This window comes from Scyliorhinus torazame, chromosome 6 (assembly GCF_047496885.1).
Source record: "Scyliorhinus torazame isolate Kashiwa2021f chromosome 6, sScyTor2.1, whole genome shotgun sequence".
NCBI lineage: Eukaryota > Metazoa > Chordata > Chondrichthyes > Carcharhiniformes > Scyliorhinidae > Scyliorhinus > Scyliorhinus torazame.
The window spans coordinates 12,284,565-12,299,951 of NC_092712.1; positions in this window are offsets into that span (position 1 = coordinate 12,284,565).

Here is a 15,387-nt window from a genome sequence, read left to right on the forward strand (position 1 = left end):
CTGACTGGGAGCAGAGTCGGAGGTCGGAGGTCCAGTTGGTTGCAGCTGACTGGGAGCAGAGTCGGAGGGCGGAGGTCCAGTTGGTTGCAGCTGACTGGGAGCAGAGTCGGAGGGCGCAGTTCCAGTTGGTTGCAGCTGACTGGGAGCAGAGTCGGAGGTCGGAGGTCCAGTTGGTTGCAGCTGACTGGGAGCAGAGTCGGAGGGCGGAGGTCCAGTTGGTTGCAGCTGACTGGGAGCAGAGTCGGAGGGCGCAGTTCCAGTTAGTTGCAGCTGACTGGGAGCAGAGTCGGAGGGCACAGTTCCAGTTCGTTGCAGCTGACTGGGAGCAGGGTCGGAGGGCGGAGTTCCAGTTAGTTGCAGCTGACTGGGAGCAGCGTCGGAGGGCGCAGTTCCAGTTGGTTGCTGCTGAGTGGGAGCAGAGTCGGAGGGCACAGTTCCAGTTGGTTGCAGCTGACTGGGAGCAGAGTCGGAGGGCGCAGTTCCAGTTGGTTGCAGCTGACTGGGAGCAGAGTCGGAGGGCACAGTTCCAGTTGGTTGCAGCTGACTGGGAGCAGAGTCGGAGGGCGCAGTTCCAGTTAGTTGCAGCTGACTGGGAGCAGAGTCGGAGGGCGCAGTTCCAGTTGGTTGCAGCTGACTGGGAGCAGAGTCGGAGGGCGCAGTTCCAGTTGGTTGCAGCTGACTGGGAGCAGAGTCGGAGGGCGCAGTTCCAGTTAGTTGCAGCTGACTGGGAGCAGAGTCGGAGGGCGCAGTTCCAGTTGGTTGCAGCTGACTGGGAGCAGAGTCGGAGGGCGCAGTTCCAGTTGGTTGCAGCTGACTGGGAGCAGAGTCGGAGGGCGCAGTTCCAGTTGGTTGCAGCTGACTGGGAGCAGAGTCGGAGGGCGGAGGGCCAGTTGGTTGCAGCTGACTGGGAGCAGAGTCGGAGGGCGCAGTTCCAGTTGGTTGCTGCTGACTGGGAGCAGAGTCGGAGGGCGCAGTTCCAGTTGGTTGCTGCTGACTGGGAGCAGAGTCGGAGGGCACAGTTCCAGTTGGTTGCAGCTGACTGGGAGCAGAGTCGGAGGGCGGAGGGCCAGTTGGTTGCAGCTGACTGGGAACAGAGTCGGAGGGCGGAGGTCCAGTTGGTTGCAGCTGACTGGGAGCAGAGTCGGAGGGCGGAGGGCCAGTTAGTTGCAGCTGACTGGGAGCAGAGTCGGAGGGCACAGTTCCAGTTGGTTGCAGCTGACTGGGAGCAGAGTCGGAGGGTACAGTTCCAGTTGGCTGCAGCTGACTGGGAGCAGAGTCGGAGGGCACAGTTCCAGTTGGTTGCAGCTGACTGGGAGCAGAGTCGGAGGGCGGAGGGCCAGTTGGTTGCAGCTGACTCGGAGCAGAGTCGGAGGGCGGAGGGCCAGTTGGTTGCAGCTGACTGGGAGCAGAGTCGGAGGGCACAGTTCCAGTTGGTTGCAGCTGACTGGGAGCAGAGTCGGAGGGCGGAGGGCCAGTTGGTTGCAGCTGACTGGGAGCAGAGTCGGAGGGCACAGTTCCAGTTGGTTGCTGCTGACTGGGAGCAGAGTCGGAGGGCGCAGTTCCAGTTGGTTGCAGCTGACTGGGAGCAGAGTCGGAGGGCGGAGTTCCAGTTGGTTGCTGCTGAGTGGGAGCAGAGTCGGAGGGCACAGTTCCAGTTGGTTGCTGCTGACTGGGAGCAGAGTCGGAGGGCGGAGGTCCAGTTGGTTGCAGCTGACTGGGAGCAGAGTCGGAGGGCGGAGTTCCAGTTGGTTGCAGCTGACTGGGAGCAGAGTCGGAGGGCGCAGTTCCAGTTGGTTGTTGCTGACTGGGAGCAGAGTCGGAGGGCGCAGTTCCAGTTGGTTGCAGCTGACTGGGAGCAGAGTCGGAGGGCACAGTTCCAGTTGGTTGCAGCTGACTGGGAGCCGAGTCGGAGGGCGGAGGTCCAGTTGGTTGCAGCTGACTGGGAGCAGAGTCGGAGGGCGCAGTTCCAGTTGGTTGCAGCTGACTGGGAGCAGAGTCGGAGGGCCAGTTGGTTGCAGCTGACGGGGAGCAGAGTCGGAGGGCACAGTTCCAGTTGGTTGCAGCTGACTGGGAGCAGAGTCGGAGGGTACAGTTCCAGTTGGTTGCAGCTGACTGGGAGCAGAGTCGGAGGGCGGAGGTCCAGTTGGTTGCAGCTGACTGGGAGCAGAGTCGGAGGGCGCAGTTCCAGTTGGTTGCAGCTGACTGGGAGCAGAGTCGGAGGGCGGAGGGCCAGTTAGTTGCAGCTGAGTGGGAGCAGAGTCGGAGGGCGCAGTTCCAGTTGGTTGCAGCTGACTGGGAGCAGAGTCGGAGGGCGCAGTTCCAGTTGGTTGCAGCTGACTGGGAGCAGAGTCGGAGGGCGCAGTTCCAGTTGGTTGCAGCTGACTGGGAGCAGAGTCGGAGGTCGGAGGTCCAGTTGGTTGCAGCTGACTGGGAGCAGAGTCGGAGGGCGGAGGTCCAGTTGGTTGCAGCTGACTGGGAGCAGAGTCGGAGGGCGCAGTTCCAGTTGGTTGCAGCTGACTGGGAGCAGAGTCGGAGGTCGGAGGTCCAGTTGGTTGCAGCTGACTGGGAGCAGAGTCGGAGGGCGGAGGTCCAGTTGGTTGCAGCTGACTGGGAGCAGAGTCGGAGGGCGCAGTTCCAGTTAGTTGCAGCTGACTGGGAGCAGAGTCGGAGGGCACAGTTCCAGTTCGTTGCAGCTGACTGGGAGCAGAGTCGGAGGGCGGAGTTCCAGTTAGTTGCAGCTGACTGGGAGCAGAGTCGGAGGGCGCAGTTCCAGTTGGTTGCTGCTGAGTGGGAGCAGAGTCGGAGGGCACAGTTCCAGTTGGTTGCAGCTGACTGGGAGCAGAGTCGGAGGGCGCAGTTCCAGTTGGTTGCAGCTGACTGGGAGCAGAGTCGGAGGGCACAGTTCCAGTTGGTTGCAGCTGACTGGGAGCAGAGTCGGAGGGCGCAGTTCCAGTTAGTTGCAGCTGACTGGGAGCAGAGTCGGAGGGCGCAGTTCCAGTTGGTTGCAGCTGACTGGGAGCAGAGTCGGAGGGCGCAGTTCCAGTTGGTTGCAGCTGACTGGGAGCAGAGTCGGAGGGCGCAGTTCCAGTTAGTTGCAGCTGACTGGGAGCAGAGTCGGAGGGCGCAGTTCCAGTTGGTTGCAGCTGACTGGGAGCAGAGTCGGAGGGCGCAGTTCCAGTTGGTTGCAGCTGACTGGGAGCAGAGTCGGAGGGCGCAGTTCCAGTTGGTTGCAGCTGACTGGGAGCAGAGTCGGAGGGCGGAGTTCCAGTTAGTTGCAGCTGACTGGGAGCAGAGTCGGAGGGCGCAGTTCCAGTTGGTTGCTGCTGAGTGGGAGCAGAGTCGGAGGGCACAGTTCCAGTTGGTTGCAGCTGACTGGGAGCAGAGTCGGAGGGCGCAGTTCCAGTTGGTTGCTGCTGAGTGGGAGCAGAGTCGGAGGGCACAGTTCCAGTTGGTTGCAGCTGACTGGGAGCAGAGTCGGAGGGCGGAGTTCCAGTTGGTTGCTGCTGAGTGGGAGCAGAGTCGGAGGGCACAGTTCCAGTTGGTTGCAGCTGACTGGGAGCAGAGTCGGAGGGCGCAGTTCCAGTTAGTTGCAGCTGACTGGGAGCAGAGTCGGAGGGCGGAGTTCCAGTTGGTTGCAGCTGACTGGGAGCAGAGTCGGAGGGCGGAGTTCCAGTTGGTTGCAGCTGACTGGGAGCAGAGTCGGAGGGCGCAGTTCCAGTTGGTTGCAGCTGACTGGGAGCAGAGTCGGAGTGCGGAGGTCCAGTTGGTTGCAGCTGACTGGGAGCAGAGTCGGAGGGCGGAGTTCCAGTTGGTTGCAGCTGACGGGGAGCAGAGTCGGAGGGCGGAGGGCCAGTTGGTTGCAGCTGACCGGGAGCAGAGTCGGAGGGCACAGTTCCAGTTGGTTGCAGTGACTGGGAGCAGAGTCGGAGGGCACAGTTCCAGTTGGTTGCAGTGACTGGGAGCAGAGTCGGAGGGCACAGTTCCAGTTGGTTGCTACTGACAGGGAGCAGAGTCGGAGGGCGGAGGTCCAGTTGGTTGCAGCTGACTGGGAGCAGAGTCGGAGGGCGCAGTTCCAGTTGGTTGCTGCTGACTGGGAGCAGAGTCGGAGGGCACAGTTCCAGTTGGTTGCAGCTGACTGGGAGCAGAGTCGGAGGGCGGAGGGCCAGTTGGTTGCTGCTGACTGGGAGCAGAGTCGGAGGGCGGAGGGCCAGTTGGTTGCAGCTGACTGGGAGCAGAGTCGGAGGGCGCAGTTCCAGTTGGTTGCAGCTGACTGGGAGCAGAGTCGGAGGGCACAGTTCCAGTTGGTTGCAGCTGACTGGGAGCAGAGTCGGAGGGCGGAGGGCCAGTTGGTTGCAGCTGACTCGGAGCAGAGTCGGAGGGCGGAGGGCCAGTTGGTTGCAGCTGACTGGGAGCAGAGTCGGAGGGCACAGTTCCAGTTGGTTGCAGCTGACTGGGAGCAGAGTCGGAGGGCGGAGGGCCAGTTGGTTGCAGCTGACTGGGAGCAGAGTCGGAGGGCACAGTTCCAGTTGGTTGCTGCTGACTGGGAGCAGAGTCGGAGGGCGCAGTTCCAGTTGGTTGCAGCTGACTGGGAGCAGAGTCGGAGGGCGGAGTTCCAGTTGGTTGCTGCTGAGTGGGAGCAGAGTCGGAGGGCACAGTTCCAGTTGGTTGCTGCTGACTGGGAGCAGAGTCGGAGGGCGGAGGTCCAGTTGGTTGCAGCTGACTGGGAGCAGAGTCGGAGGGCGGAGTTCCAGTTGGTTGCAGCTGACTGGGAGCAGAGTCGGAGGGCGCAGTTCCAGTTGGTTGCAGCTGACTGGGAGCAGAGTCGGAGGGCGCAGTTCCAGTTGGTTGCAGCTGACTGGGAGCAGAGTCGGAGGGCACAGTTCCAGTTGGTTGCAGCTGACTGGGAGCCGAGTCGGAGGGCGGAGGTCCAGTTGGTTGCAGCTGACTGGGAGCAGAGTCGGAGGGCGCAGTTCCAGTTGGTTGCAGCTGACTGGGAGCAGAGTCGGAGGGCCAGTTGGTTGCAGCTGAAGGGGAGCAGAGTCGGAGGGCACAGTTCCAGTTGGTTGCAGCTGACTGGGAGCAGAGTCGGAGGGTACAGTTCCAGTTGGTTGCAGCTGACTGGGAGCAGAGTCGGAGGGCGGAGGTCCAGTTGGTTGCAGCTGACTGGGAGCAGAGTCGGAGGGCGCAGTTCCAGTTGGTTGCAGCTGACTGGGAGCAGAGTCGGAGGGCGGAGGGCCAGTTAGTTGCAGCTGACTGGGAGCAGAGTCGGAGGGCGCAGTTCCAGTTGGTTGCAGCTGACTGGGAGCAGAGTCGGAGGGCGCAGTTCCAGTTGGTTGCAGCTGACTGGGAGCAGAGTCGGAGGGCGCAGTTCCAGTTGGTTGCAGCTGACTGGGAGCAGAGTCGGAGGTCGGAGGTCCAGTTGGTTGCAGCTGACTGGGAGCAGAGTCGGAGGGCGGAGGTCCAGTTGGTTGCAGCTGACTGGGAGCAGAGTCGGAGGGCGCAGTTCCAGTTGGTTGCAGCTGACTGGGAGCAGAGTCGGAGGTCGGAGGTCCAGTTGGTTGCAGCTGACTGGGAGCAGAGTCGGAGGGCGGAGGTCCAGTTGGTTGCAGCTGACTGGGAGCAGAGTCGGAGGGCGCAGTTCCAGTTAGTTGCAGCTGACTGGGAGCAGAGTCGGAGGGCACAGTTCCAGTTCGTTGCAGCTGACTGGGAGCAGAGTCGGAGGGCGGAGTTCCAGTTAGTTGCAGCTGACTGGGAGCAGAGTCGGAGGGCGCAGTTCCAGTTGGTTGCTGCTGAGTGGGAGCAGAGTCGGAGGGCACAGTTCCAATTGGTTGCAGCTGACTGGGAGCAGAGTCGGAGGGCGCAGTTCCAGTTGGTTGCAGCTGACTGGGAGCAGAGTCGGAGGGCACAGTTCCAGTTGGTTGCAGCTGACTGGGAGCAGAGTCGGAGGGCGCAGTTCCAGTTAGTTGCAGCTGACTGGGAGCAGAGTCGGAGGGCGCAGTTCCAGTTGGTTGCAGCTGACTGGGAGCAGAGTCGGAGGGCGCAGTTCCAGTTGGTTGCAGCTGACTGGGAGCAGAGTCGGAGGGCGCAGTTCCAGTTAGTTGCAGCTGACTGGGAGCAGAGTCGGAGGGCGCAGTTCCAGTTGGTTGCAGCTGACTGGGAGCAGAGTCGGAGGGCGCAGTTCCAGTTGGTTGCAGCTGACTGGGAGCAGAGTCGGAGGGCGCAGTTCCAGTTGGTTGCAGCTGACTGGGAGCAGAGTCGGAGGGCGGAGTTCCAGTTAGTTGCAGCTGACTGGGAGCAGAGTCGGAGGGCGCAGTTCCAGTTGGTTGCTGCTGAGTGGGAGCAGAGTCGGAGGGCACAGTTCCAGTTGGTTGCAGCTGACTGGGAGCACAGTCGGAGGGCGCAGTTCCAGTTGGTTGCTGCTGAGTGGGAGCAGAGTCGGAGGGCACAGTTCCAGTTGGTTGCAGCTGACTGGGAGCAGAGTCGGAGGGCGGAGTTCCAGTTGGTTGCTGCTGAGTGGGAGCAGAGTCGGAGGGCACAGTTCCAGTTGGTTGCAGCTGACTGGGAGCAGAGTCGGAGGGCGCAGTTCCAGTTAGTTGCAGCTGACTGGGAGCAGAGTCGGAGGGCGGAGTTCCAGTTGGTTGCAGCTGACTGGGAGCAGAGTCGGAGGGCGGAGTTCCAGTTGGTTGCAGCTGACTGGGAGCAGAGTCGGAGGGCGCAGTTCCAGTTGGTTGCAGCTGACTGGGAGCAGAGTCGGAGTGCGGAGGTCCAGTTGGTTGCAGCTGACTGGGAGCAGAGTCGGAGGGCGGAGTTCCAGTTGGTTGCAGCTGACGGGGAGCAGAGTCGGAGGGCGGAGGGCCAGTTGGTTGCAGCTGACCGGGAGCAGAGTCGGAGGGCACAGTTCCAGTTGGTTGCAGTGACTGGGAGCAGAGTCGGAGGGCACAGTTCCAGTTGGTTGCAGTGACTGGGAGCAGAGTCGGAGGGCACAGTTCCAGTTGGTTGCTACTGACAGGGAGCAGAGTCGGAGGGCGGAGGTCCAGTTGGTTGCAGCTGACTGGGAGCAGAGTCGGAGGGCGCAGTTCCAGTTGGTTGCTGCTGACTGGGAGCAGAGTCGGAGGGCACAGTTCCAGTTGGTTGCAGCTGACTCGGAGCAGAGTCGGAGGGCGGAGGGCCAGTTGGTTGCTGCTGACTGGGAGCAGAGTCGGAGGGCGGAGGGCCAGTTGGTTGCAGCTGACTGGGAGCAGAGTCGGAGGGCGCAGTTCCAGTTGGTTGCAGCTGACTGGGAGCAGAGTCGGAGGGCGGAGTTCCAGTTGCTTGCTGCTGACTGGGAGCAGAGTCGGAGGGCGCAGTTCCAGTTGGTTGCTGCTGACTGGGAGCAGAGTCGGAGGGCGCAGTTCCAGTTGGTTGCTGCTGACCGGGAGCAGAGTCGGAGGGCACAGTTCCAGTTGGTTGCAGCTGACTGGGAGCAGAGTCGGATGGCGGAGGGCCAGTTGGTTGCAGCTGACTGGGAGCAGAGTCGGAGGGCGGAGTTCCAGTTGGTTGCTGCTGACCGGGAGCAGAGTCGGAGGGCGGAGGGCCAGTTGGTTGCTGCTGACTGGGAGCAGAGTCGGAGGGCGGAGGTCCAGTTGGTTGCAGCTGACTGGGAGCAGAGTCGGAGGGCGGAGTTCCAGTTGGTTGCAGCTGACTGGGAGCAGAGTCGGAGGGCACAGTTCCAGTTGGTTGCAGTTGACTGGGAGCAGAGTCGGAGGGCGGAGGGCCAGTTGGTTGCAGCTGACGGGGAGCAGAGTCGGAGGGCTCAGTTCCAGTTAGTTGCAGCTGACTGGGAGCAGAGTCGGAGGGCGGAGGTCCAGTTGGTTGCAGCTGACTGGGAGCAGAGTCGGAGGGCGGAGGGCCAGTTGGTTGCAGCTGACTGGGAGCAGAGTCGGAGGGCGGAGTTCCAGTTGGTTGCAGCTGACTGGGAGCAGAGTCGGAGGGCGGAGGGCCAGTTGGTTGCAGCTGACGGGGAGCAGAGTCGGAGGGCGGAGGTCCAGTTGGTTGCAGCTGACGGGGAGCAGAGTCGGAGGGCGGAGGTCCAGTTGGTTGCAGCTGACTGGGAGCAGATTCGGAGGGCGGAGGGCCAGTTAGTTGCAGCTGACTGGGAGCAGAGTCGGAGGGCGGAGGGCCAGTTGGTTGCAGCTGACTGGGAGCAGAGTCGGAGGGCGGAGTTCCAGTTGGTTGCAGCTGACTGGGAGCAGAGTCGGAGAGCGGCGGTCCAGTTGGTTGCTGCTGAGTGGGAGCAGAGTCGGAGGGCACAGTTCCAGTTGGTTGCAGCTGACTGGGAGCAGAGTCGGAGGGCCAGTTGGTTGCAGCTGACGGGGAGCAGAGTCGGAGGGCACAGTTCCAGTTGGTTGCAGCTGACTGGGAGCAGAGTCGGAGGGTACAGTTCCAGTTGGTTGCAGCTGACTGGGAGCAGAGTCGGAGGGCACAGTTCCAGTTGGTTGCAGCTGACTGGGAGCAGAGTCGGAGGGCGGAGGTCCAGTTGGTTGCAGCTGACTGGGAGCAGAGTCGGAGGGCGCAGTTCCAGTTGGTTGCAGCTGACTGGGAGCAGAGTCGGAGGGCGGAGGGCCAGTTAGTTGCAGCTGACTGGGAGCAGAGTCGGAGGGCGCAGTTCCAGTTGGTTGCAGCTGACTGGGAGCAGAGTCGGAGGGCGCAGTTCCAGTTGGTTGCAGCTGACTGGGAGCAGAGTCGGAGGGCGCAGTTCCAGTTGGTTGCAGCTGACTGGGAGCAGAGTCGGAGGTCGGAGGTCCAGTTGGTTGCAGCTGACTGGGAGCAGAGTCGGAGGGCGGAGGTCCAGTTGGTTGCAGCTGACTGGGAGCAGAGTCGGAGGGCGCAGTTCCAGTTGGTTGCAGCTGACTGGGAGCAGAGTCGGAGGTCGGAGGTCCAGTTGGTTGCAGCTGACTGGGAGCAGAGTCGGAGGGCGGAGGTCCAGTTGGTTGCAGCTGACTGGGAGCAGAGTCGGAGGGCGCAGTTCCAGTTAGTTGCAGCTGACTGGGAGCAGAGTCGGAGGGCACAGTTCCAGTTCGTTGCAGCTGACTGGGAGCAGAGTCGGAGGGCTCAGTTCCAGTTGGTTGCTGCTGACTGGGAGCAGAGTCGGAGGGCACAGTTCCAGTTGGTTGCAGCTGACTGGGAGCAGAGTCGGAGGGCGGAGGGCCAGTTGGTTGCAGCTGACTGGGAGCAGAGTCGGAGGGCGGAGGGCCAGTTGGTTGCAGCTGACTGGGCGCAGATTCGGAGGGCGCAGTTCCAGTTGGTTGCAGCTGACTGGGAGCAGAGTCGGAGGGCGGAGGGCCAGTTGGTTGCAGCTGACTGGGAGCAGAGTCGGAGGGCACAGTTCCAGTTGGTTGCAGCTGACTGGGAGCAGAGTCGGAGGGCACAGTTCCAGTTGGTTGCAGCTGACCGGGAGCAGAGTCGGAGGGCACAGTTCCAGTTGGTTGCAGCTGACTGGGAGCAGAGTCGGAGGGCACAGTTCCAGTTGGTTGCTGCTGACTGGGAGCAGAGTCGGAGGGCGGAGGTCCAGTTGGTTGCAGCTGACCGGGAGCAGAGTCGGAGGGCGCAGTTCCAGTTGGTTGCAGCTGACTGGGAGCAGAGTCGGAGGGCGCAGTTCCAGTTGGTTGCAGCTGACTGGGAGCAGAGTCGGAGGGCGGAGGGCCAGTTGGTTGCTGCTGACTGGGAGCAGAGTCGGAGGGCGCAGTTCCAGTTGGTTGCAGCTGACTGGGAGCAGAGTCGGAGGGCACAGTTCCAGTTGGTTGCAGCTGACTGGGAGCAGAGTCGGAGGGCACAGTTCCAGTTGGTTGCTGCTGACTGGGAGCAGAGTCGGAGGGCACAGTTCCAGTTGGTTGCTGCTGACCGGGAGCAGAGTCGGAGGGCACAGTTCCAGTTGGTTGCTGCTGACTGGGAGCAGAGTCGGAGGGCACAGTTCCAGTTGGTTGCTGCTGACTGGGAGCAGAGTCGGAGGGCGGAGGTCCAGTTGGTTGCAGCTGACCGGGAGCAGAGTCGGAGGGCGCAGTTCCAGTTGGTTGCTGCTGACTGGGAGCAGAGTCGGAGGGCGCAGTTCCAGTTGGTTGCTGCTGACTGGGAGCAGAGTCGGAGGTCGCAGTTCCAGTTGGTTGCAGCTGACTGGGAGCAGAGTCGGAGGGCGGAGTTCCAGTTGGTTGCAGCTGACTGGGAGCAGGGTCGGAGGGCTCAGTTCCAGTTGGTTGCAGCTGACCGGGAGCAGAGTCGGAGGGCGCAGTTCCAGTTGGTTGCAGCTGACTGGGAGCAGAGTGGGAGGGCTCAGTTCCAGTTGGTTGCTGCTGACTGGGAGCAGAGTCGGAGGGCACAGTTCCAGTTGGTTGCAGCTGACTGGGAGCAGAGTCGGAGGGCGCAGTTCCAGTTGGTTGCTGCTGACTGGGAGCAGAGTCGGAGGGCACAGTTCCAGTTGGTTGCTGCTGACTGGGAGCAGAGTCGGAGGGCGGAGGTCCAGTTGGTTGCAGCTGACCGGGAGCAGAGTCGGAGGGCGCAGTTCCAGTTGGTTGCAGCTGACCGGGAGCAGAGTCGGAGGGCGCAGTTCCAGTTGGTTGCAGCTGACTGGGAGCAGAGTGGGAGGGCACAGTTCCAGTTGGTTGCAGCTGACTGGGAGCAGAGTCGGAGGGCACAGTTCCAGTTGGTTGCAGCTGACTGGGAGCAGAGTCGGAGGGCACAGTTCCAGTTGGTTGCAGCTGACCGGGAGCAGAGTCGGAGGGCGGAGGGCCAGTTGGATGCTGCTGACTGGGAGCAGAGTCGGAGGGCGGAGTTCCAATTGGTTGCTGCTGACTGGGAACAGAGTCGGAGGGCGCAGTTCCAGTTGGTTGCGGCTGACTGGGAGCAGAGTCGGAGGGCGGAGTTCCAGTTGGTTGCTGCTGACTGGGAGCAGAGTCGGAGGGCGGTGGGCCAGTTGGGTGCAGCTGACTGGGAGCAGAGTCGGAGGGCGCAGTTCCAGTTGGATGCAGCTGACTGGGAACAGAGTCGGAGGGCGCAGTTCCAGTTGGTTGCGGCTGACTGGGAGCAGAGTCGGAGGGCGGAGTTCCAGTTGGTTGCTGCTGACTGGGAGCAGAGTCAGAGGGCGGAGTTCCAGTTGGTTGCAGCTGACTGGGAGCAGAGTCGGAGGGCGGAGGGCCAGTTGGTTGCAGCTGACTGGGAGCAGAGTCGGAGGGCGCAGTTCCAGTTGGATGCAGCTGACTGGGAACAGAGTCGGAGGGCGCAGTTCCAGTTGGTTGCGGCTGACTGGGAGCAGAGTCGGAGGGCGGAGTTCCAGTTGGTTGCTGCTGACTGGGAGCAGAGTCGGAGGGCGGAGGACCAGTTGGTTGCAGCTGACTGGGAGCAGAGTCGGAGGGCGCAGTTCCAGTTGGTTGCAGCTGACTGGGAGCAGAGTCGGAGGGCGGAGTTCCAGTTGGTTGCTGCTGACTGGGAGCAGAGTCGGAGGGCGGAGTTCCAGTTGGTTGCTGCTGACTGGGAGCAGAGTCGGAGGGCGCAGTTCCAGTTGGTTGCAGCTGACTGGGAGCAGAGTCGGAGGGCGGAGTTCCAGTTGGTTGCTGCTGACTGGGAGCAGAGTCGGAGGGCGCAGTTCCAGTTGGTTGCAGCTGACTGGGAGCAGAGTCGGAGGGCGCAGTTCCAGTTGGTTGCAGCTGACTGGGAGCAGAGTCGGAGGGCGCAGTTCCAGTTAGTTGCAGCTGACTGGGAGCAGAGTCGGAGGGCGCAGTTCCAGTTGGTTGCAGCTGACTGGGAGCAGAGTCGGAGGGCGCAGTTCCAGTTGGTTGCAGCTGACTGGGAGCAGAGTCGGAGGGCGCAGTTCCAGTTAGTTGCAGCTGACTGGGAGCAGAGTCGGAGGGCGCAGTTCCAGTTGGTTGCAGCTGACTGGGAGCAGAGTCGGAGGGCGCAGTTCCAGTTGGTTGCAGCTGACTGGGAGCAGAGTCGGAGGGCGCAGTTCCAGTTGGTTGCAGCTGACTGGGAGCAGAGTCGGAGGGCGGAGTTCCAGTTAGTTGCAGCTGAGTGGGAGCAGAGTCGGAGGGCGGAGTTCCAGTTGGTTGCAGCTCACTGGGAGCAGAGTCGGAGGGCGGAGGGCCAGTTGGTTGCAGCTGACTGGGAGCAGAGTCGGAGGGCGCAGTTCCAATTGGATGCAGCTGACTGGGAACAGAGTCGGAGGGCGCAGTTCCAGTTGGTTGCGGCTGACTGGGAGCAGAGTCGGAGGGCGGAGTTCCAGTTGGTTGCTGCTGACTGGGAGCAGAGTCGGAGGGCGGAGGGCCAGTTGGTTGCAGCTGACTGGGAGCAGAGTCGGAGGGCGCAGTTCCAGTTGGTTGCAGCTGACTGGGAGCAGAGTCGGAGGACGGAGTTCCAGTTGGTTGCTGCTGACTGGGAGCAGAGTCGGAGGGCGGAGTTCCAGTTGGTTGCTGCTGACTGGGAGCAGAGTCGGAGGGCGCAGTTCCAGTTGGTTGCAGCTGACTGGGAGCAGAGTCGGAGGGCGCAGTTCCAGTTGGTTGCAGCTGACTGGGAGCAGAGTCGGAGGGCGGAGTTCCAGTTAGTTGCAGCTGACTGGGAGCAGAGTCGGAGGGCGGAGTTCCAGTTGGTTGCAGCTGACTGGGAGCAGAGTCGGAGGGCGGAGGGCCAGTTGGTTGCAGCTGACTGGGAGCAGAGTCGGAGGGCGCAGTTCCAATTGGATGCAGCTGACTGGGAACAGAGTCGGAGGGCGCAGTTCCAGTTGGTTGCGGCTGACTGGGAGCAGAGTCGGAGGGCGGAGTTCCAGTTGGTTGCTGCTGACTGGGAGCAGAGTCGGAGGGCGGAGGGCCAGTTGGTTGCAGCTGACTGGGAGCAGAGTCGGAGGGCGCAGTTCCAGTTGGTTGCAGCTGACTGGGAGCAGAGTCGGAGGGCGGAGTTCCAGTTGGTTGCTGCTGACTGGGAGCAGAGTCGGAGGGCGGAGTTCCAGTTGGTTGCTGCTGACTGGGAGCAGAGTCGGAGGGCGCAGTTCCAGTTGGTTGCAGCTGACTGGGAGCAGAGTCGGAGGGCGGAGTTCCAGTTGGTTGCTGCTGACTGGGAGCAGAGTCGGAGGGCGCAGTTCCAGTTGGTTGCAGCTGACTGGGAGCAGAGTCGGAGGGCGCAGTTCCAGTTGGTTGCAGCTGACTGGGAGCAGAGTCGGAGGGCGCAGTTCCAGTTAGTTGCAGCTGACTGGGAGCAGAGTCGGAGGGCGCAGTTCCAGTTGGTTGCAGCTGACTGGGAGCAGAGTCGGAGGGCGCAGTTCCAGTTGGTTGCAGCTGACTGGGAGCAGAGTCGGAGGGCGCAGTTCCAGTTAGTTGCAGCTGACTGGGAGCAGAGTCGGAGGGCACAGTTCCAGTTAGTTGCAGCTGACTGGGAGCAGAGTCGGAGGGCGCAGTTCCAGTTGGTTGCAGCTGACTGGGAGCAGAGTCGGAGGGCGCAGTTCCAGTTGGTTGCAGCTGACTGGGAGCAGAGTCGGAGGGCGCAGTTCCAGTTGGTTGCAGCTGACTGGGAGCAGAGTCGGAGGGCGGAGTTCCAGTTAGTTGCAGCTGAGTGGGAGCAGAGTCGGAGGGCGCAGTTCCAGTTGGTTGCAGCTGACTGGGAGCAGAGTCGGAGGGCGGAGTTCCAGTTAGTTGCAGCTGACTGGGAGCAGAGTCGGAGGGCGCAGTTCCAGTTGGTTGCTGCTGAGTGGGAGCAGAGTCGGAGGGCACAGTTCCAGTTGGTTGCAGCTGACTGGGAGCAGAGTCGGAGGGCGCAGTTCCAGTTGGTTGCAGCTGACTGGGAGCAGAGTCGGAGGGCACAGTTCCAGTTGGTTGCAGCTGACTGGGAGCAGAGTCGGAGGGCGCAGTTCCAGTTAGTTGCAGCTGACTGGGAGCAGAGTCGGAGGGCGCAGTTCCAGTTGGTTGCAGCTGACTGGGAGCAGAGTCGGAGGGCGCAGTTCCAGTTGGTTGCAGCTGACTGGGAGCAGAGTCGGAGGGCGCAGTTCCAGTTAGTTGCAGCTGACTGGGAGCAGAGTCGGAGGGCGCAGTTCCAGTTGGTTGCAGCTGACTGGGAGCAGCGTCGGAGGGCGCAGTTCCAGTTGGTTGCAGCTGACTGGGAGCAGAGTCGGAGGGCGCAGTTCCAGTTGGTTGCAGCTGACTGGGAGCAGAGTCGGAGGGCGGAGTTCCAGTTAGTTGCAGCTGACTGGGAGCAGAGTCGGAGGGCGCAGTTCCAGTTGGTTGCTGCTGAGTGGGAGCAGAGTCGGAGGGCACAGTTCCAGTTGGTTGCAGCTGACTGGGAGCAGAGTCGGAGGGCGCAGTTCCAGTTGGTTGCTGCTGAGTGGGAGCAGAGTCGGAGGGCACAGTTCCAGTTGGTTGCAGCTGACTGGGAGCAGAGTCGGAGGGCGGAGTTCCAGTTGGTTGCTGCTGAGTGGGAGCAGAGTCGGAGGGCACAGTTCCAGTTGGTTGCAGCTGACTGGGAGCAGAGTCGGAGGGCGCAGTTCCAGTTAGTTGCAGCTGACTGGGAGCAGAGTCGGAGGGCGGAGTTCCAGTTGGTTGCAGCTGACTGGGAGCAGAGTCGGAGGGCGGAGTTCCAGTTGGTTGCAGCTGACTGGGAGCAGAGTCGGAGGGCGCAGTTCCAGTTGGTTGCAGCTGACTGGGAGCAGAGTCGGAGGGCACAGTTCCAGTTGGTTGCAGCTGACTGGGAGCAGAGTCGGAGGGCACAGTTCCAGTTGGTTGCAGCTGACTGGGAGCAGAGTCGGAGGGCGGAGTTCCAGTTGGTTGCAGCTGACTGGGAGCAGAGTCGGAGGGCGCAGTTCCAGTTGGTTGCAGCTGACTGGGAGCAGAGTCGGAGGGCGCAGTTCCAGTTGGTTGCAGTGACTGGGAGCAGAGTCGGAGGGCGCAGTTCCAGTTGGTTGCAGTGACTGGGAGCAGAGTCGGAGGGCGGAGGGCCAGTTGTTTGCAGCTGACTGGGAGCAGAGTCGGAGGGCGCAGTTCCAGTTGGTTGCTGCTGACTGGGAGCAGAGTCGGAGGGCGCAGTTCCAGTTGGTTGCAGCTGACTGGGAGCAGACTCGGAGGGCGGAGGGCCAGTTGTTTGCAGCTGACTGGGAGCAGAGTCGGAGGGCACAGTTCCAGTTGGTTGCAGATGACTGGGAGCAGAGTCGGAGGGCGGAGGGCCAGTTGGTTGCAGCTGACCGGGAGCAGAGTCGGAGGGCACAGTTCCAGTTGTTTGCAGCTGACTGGGAGCAGAGTCGGAGGGCACAGTTCCAGTTGGTTGCAGCTGACTGGGAGCAGAGTCGGAGGGCGCAGTTCCAGTTGGTTGCAGTGACTGGGAGCAGAGTCGGAGGGCGCAGTTCCAGTTGATTGCAGCTGACTGGGAGCAGAGTGGGAGGGC